The 5,624-nt window shown below is 39.3% G+C and overlaps 1 non-coding gene across 1 annotated transcript; it reads right to left on the reverse strand.

Moving 5' to 3' along the window:
• Positions 1-408: 408 nt before the first annotated feature.
• On the reverse strand, positions 409-515 carry LOC133828251 (small nucleolar RNA R71). Its single transcript, XR_009890880.1, has one exon. It is a non-coding gene; the product is annotated as a small nucleolar RNA R71 (small nucleolar RNA).
• Between the last annotated feature and the right edge of the window lie 5,109 nt (positions 516-5,624).

The following is a 5,624-nucleotide window of genomic DNA, read 5'->3' on the forward strand; positions in this document are numbered from 1 at the left end:
TGACCCCGTTATGACAAAACTGCTAATCCACTAAGAATGACCGTCTCATGCCGAATAGCTCGAATATATCTCCATAATAATGGAATCTCATTCACAAATCACATCACACCCAAATACACAAATTTACCCTCAATGGGCCAAATTATCAAGACATCATAATATATTAAATGTGGACCCACATGCATGCATATATCATTATATCATAATATAATTAACATAAACATGCATATATTCATTTAATGGCGTAATTAAATAATTACGGCCCTCCCGGCCTACTAAACTGCCACTAAACCTCATCGGAGAATTCAGGGCATTACAGCTGATATCCTTACAAGCGAATTCGATCACTAATGGAAGGAGTTAGCTCAGAAATTCCTTGCCAAGTTCTTTCCTCCAGCAAAGGCTGCAAAGTTAAGGGGTGAGATTAATAATTTTTATCAGTTGGATGGAGAGTCACTGTATGATTCTTGGGAGCGCTTTAAGGAGTTGTTAAGGAAGTGTCCGCACCATGGAATAGAAAAGTGGATGTTGGTGCATAATTTTTATAATGGGTTGAATGGGACGACAAGAACAATTATAGATGCTGCAGCGGGAGGTGCCTTTATGAGTAAAAGTGCTAATGAGGCATATGAGCTATTAGAGGAGATGGCGATGAATAATTATCAATGGCCAACTGAAAGGGGACAGCCAAAGAAGGTGGCTGGAATGATGGAATTGGATGCTATAACCATGCTTACAGCTCAAGTAGCAGCCTTGACGAAGCAATTACAAAAGACTACACTCCCATCTCAAGCTATGCAAGTTCAAAACCTTTGTGAAGTGTGTGGTACAACCCATCAACCAAACCAATGCCCCTGCTATAGACATGAATAACATGCCCATGGAAGAAGTCCAAGCCATAGGAAATTACCAAAGACAGCCTAATAATCCCAATTCCATGACCTACAACCTAGCTTGGAAGAACCATCCCAACTTTTCCTGGTCTAACAACCGAAACACCCTCCAACCTTATCCTCCACCTTAGCCACCATATCAACCTACCCAAAATAGGCCACCTTATCCACAACAATATGCACATCAAAATCCTCCACCGGGCTATTATCAACCACAAAATGAAGAGTCAGTCAGAAGAATAAGAGAAGAAGTTGGATGATAAAAAGGTTACTGAAGGCCTTAAGGAAGAAGAGGAGACCCCACCTGTAAATATTGAGCATCATGTTAGAGTTCCATATCCACAAAGACTTCGCAAGCATAATTTGGATAAGCAGTTTGCAAAGTTTTTAGAGGTGTTCAAGAAGCTACACATAAATATACCATTCACGGACGCATTAGAACAGATGCCTTGCTATGTAAAGTTTATGAAGGAGATTCTCTCTAATAAGAGAAAGATGGGTGATTACGAAACAGTGGCATTAACAGAAGAATGTAGTGCGATTTTGCAAAGAAAGCTTCCTCAAAAGTTAAGAGATCCTGGGAGTTTTACCATTCCATGCACTATTGGGGAGTTTGAATGTAGCATGCACTTTGTGATTTGGGGGCGAGTATTAATTTAATGCCATTGTCTGTATTCCGGAGGCTTGGTTTAGGGGAAGCTAGGCCAACTACAGTAACATTACAGCTGGCTGATAGATCTGTGAAGCATCCACGTGGTATTATAGAAGATGTATTGGTAAAGGTGGATAAGTTTATTTTTCCAGCTGATTTTATAGTTCTTGATATGGAGGAGGATGAGAATGTTCCTATTATATTAGGGAGACCATTTTTAGCAACTGGGCAAGCATTAATAGATGTGCAAAAGGGAGAGTTGAAGCTGAGAGTTCAAGGGGAGGAAGTAGTATTTAATGTGTTTAAGGCTATGACTTATCCCAAAGCAAGTGATAGTTGTTTCTTAGTTGATATGGTCGAAGAAGTAGTAGAAAGAAAAAAATTAAGAGAGGATCCTCTTGAGTTAAGTCTTACAGTTGATGATGTAGATGGTGAGGAGAATGAAGAGGTGATGAGTTATTTAAAGTGGATAAAATCAGCTGAGCCATGGAAGCATAAGAAATTTGAAGAATTGGGTGCAGGACCAGACAGACCATTACCATCGATTCAGAAGCCACCTATTTTAGAATTGAAGGTTTTATCGGACCATCTCCGCTATGCTTATCTTGAGGAAAAAGAGACTCTTCCCGTTATAGTTTCATCATTTCTTTCGGAAGTAGAGGAGGAGAAGTTGTTGATGGTTTTACGAACTCATAAAACTGCTAAAGGGTGGACTCTGGCTGATATAAGAGAAATTAGCCCATCAACAGTTATGCATAGAATTCTTATGGAAGATGAGACGAAACCAACTATTGTCGCTCAGAGAAGGCTTAATCCAACAATGAAATAAGTGGTGAGGAAAGATATTTTGAAGTGGTTGGATGCTGGAGTGATTTACCCTATTTCTGATAGTGCTTGGGTAAGTCTAGTGCAAGTAGTACCGAAAAAGGGGGGTATGACGGTGGTCAAGAATGAAAGCAATGAACTGATTCCAACTAGGATTGTGACGGGTTGGAGAATATGTATTGATTATCGGAAGTTGAATAAGGCAACGAGGAAAGATAATTTTCCTTTGCCTTTCATTGATCAAATGTTGGATAGATTGGCAGGGCATAATTACTATTGTTTTCTAGACGGGTACTCGGGCTATCACCAGATCGTAATTACACCGGAGGATCAAGAAAAGACAACGTTTACATGTCCTTATGGGACTTTTGCTTTTCGAAGGATGCCATTCGGGTTATGTAATGCACCAGCCACATTTCAACGGTGTATGATGGCAATATTCTCTGACATGGTTGAAAAGGGGATTGAAATTTTTATGGATGATTTTTTGGTATATGGGTCCTCTTTTGACACGTGTTTGACTAATTTAGAGATGGTGTTGAGAAGGTGTGAGGAGTCGCATTTGGTGCTTAATTGGGAAAAGTGCCACTTTATGGTTAATGAAGGAATTGTATTGGGGCACAAAATTTTGAAGAAAGGAATTGAAGTGGATCGAGCCAAGATTTCTACTATAGAGAATTTTCCACCTCCAATTTCAGTTAAGGGAGTGAGGAGTTTCTTGGGCCATGCGGGGTTTTATCGGAGATTTATCAAAGACTTCTCTAAGATCTCAAAGCCACTGTCTACCTTGTTGATGAATGGGGTTCCTTTTGATTTTAATGATGAGTGTTTGATTGCTTTCAAGAATCTTAAGGAGAAGCTCATTTCAGTGCCGATAGTGTGTACACCTAATTGGGACCTTCCATTTGAGCTTATGTGCGATGCTAGTGATTATGCGGTTGGAGCGGTTCTTGGGCAGTGAGTGGACAAGGTATTTCAAACTATATACTATGCTAGTCGAACTTTAAATGATGCTTAACTAAATTATGCAACAACAGAAAAAGAACTTCTAGCCATAGTTTATGCCTTCGATAAGTTTCGTCCATATTTGATCGGAAATAAGGTGGTAGTCTATACGGATCATTCAGCAATAAAGTATCTTATGACTAAGAAGGACTCCAAGCCTCGTCTTATTCAGTGGATTTTGTTATTACAAGAATTTGATGTCGAAATTAAGGATAAGAAAGGTACTGAGAACTTGGTGGTTGATCATTTGTCTCGTTTAGAGGTTGGGGAAAATTCTCTTAATAAAGAAGTTCAGATTAATGATGCTTTTCCGGATGAGCAATTGTTCGAAGTGAATGTTTGCAAGGAGGTTCCATGGTTTGCGGATTATGTTAATTATTTGGCTGCTAAGGTTATACCCCCTGAGATGACAAGGCAACAATTAAAGAAATTTTATTCGAAGGTGAAGCATTATTATTGGGAGGAGCCTATTCTGTATAAGCATTGCCCAGATCAAGTTATTCGAAGATGTGTGCCTGAAGAGGAGATGTTGTCAATCTTAACTCATTGTCATATTTTGCATTGTGGCGGTCATTTTGGCTGAACAAGAACAGCTGCGAAGGTTTTGCAAAGTGGGTTTTACTGGCCTACGTTATTTAAGGATGCTAATGATTTTGTCAAAAGTTGTGATCGTTATCAACAGACTGGGAACATATCAAGAAGAGATCAAATGCCGATGACTGGTATTTTGGAAGTTGAGCTATTTGACGTATGGGGGATAGACTTTATGGGACCTTTCCCATCATCGTATAATAAAAAATATATTTTGCTTGTGGTGGATTATGTTTCTAAATGGGTAGAAGCCACAGAAACTCCTACTTGTGATGGGAAGGAAGTTATTAAGTTCCTTCATAAAAATATCTTTACTCGATTTGGTACTCCAAGAGCTATTATTAGTGATCGAGGAAGTCATTTTTGCAATAAGTAGTTCACTGCTCTTTGTGCTTGCTATGGTGTTCACCATCGAAAGGTGTTATTCTACCACCCAATTGCAAATGGCCAAGCTGAAGTATCGAATAGAGAAATAAAAGGTATTTTGGAAAAAACAGTAAATACTTTGAGGAAGGATTGGTCGAAGAAGCTTGATGATTCACTTTGGGCTTATCGCACGGCATTTAAAACTCTGATTGGTATGTCACCATATCGATTGGTGTTTGGTAAGGCTTGTCATCTACCGGTGGAACTGGAGCATAGAGCTTATTGGGCTGTGAAAAAGTTAAATGTTGATCTCTTCATGGCAGGGCAGAATAGGCTTATGGAGTTAAATGAGCTTGAGGAATTCTGAAATGAAGCCTATGAGAATGCGAAGATATATAAGGAGAAGTCAAAGGCTTTTCATGATAAGAGAATATTAAGGAAGGATTTTCAACCAGGGGATAAAGTTTTTCTCTTTAATTCTAGGCTTAAACTTTTTCCTGGTAAATTGAAGTCACGATGGTCTGGACCGTACACGGTAGTCTTCTCACTTCCTTATGGAGCAGTACAAGTTCATAGAGAAAATACGGGATATTTTAAGGTGAACGGTCAGAGATTGAAGCATTACTTGGAGGGTCCGGTGGAGACATGTAGGTCCGTGGTCGAGTTGGAACTGATTTGATCTGAAACTAAAGCAGCGTCCGACTAAATGACGTTAACGACAACGCTCTTAGGAGGCATTCCTATGTTTATTTTTAATTTTTAGTTCAGTTAGTTTGTAAAAAGTATGAACAATTTTTAGTTTTTATTTATTAGTTGTGGTTGGACTTATTATTATTTTTTAGTATTTTTGAATGTAATAGAACCGTGGAAATCATGAAAACTATAAAAAAAAATTAAAAAATTAAAAAGAATGAAGATTTTGCAGTCTGAAGAGAGAGCTGCGGCGCGTGCAACAAGAGCCACGACCCTTGACGAGAAACAGAGAAGGTGGCTCGGGTTGGAGGAGCGCGCCGTGGTGCATATGGGAAGAGCTGCGGCGCTTGGAAATTTCCCAGAAACAAGAATTTGGGGAGCGCCGCAGCGCTTGGAGGAGCGCGCCGCGGCGCGTATGGGGGTCCGAGGCTTAAAGAGGGTTTCCCTCTTTCATTTTGGTCATTCTCTTCATTTTGAAAAAAATTCCAACAAAAATTTCTCTCCATTTTCTCTCTAATTTCCTCTCTTTTACCCAGAAATTTCTTCTTAATCTCCCTCTTACATCTTCAATCCACATACAAATTCCTCCAAATATTTCT

This window comes from Humulus lupulus, chromosome 3 (assembly GCF_963169125.1).
Source record: "Humulus lupulus chromosome 3, drHumLupu1.1, whole genome shotgun sequence".
Classification (NCBI taxonomy): Eukaryota; Viridiplantae; Streptophyta; class Magnoliopsida; order Rosales; family Cannabaceae; genus Humulus; species Humulus lupulus.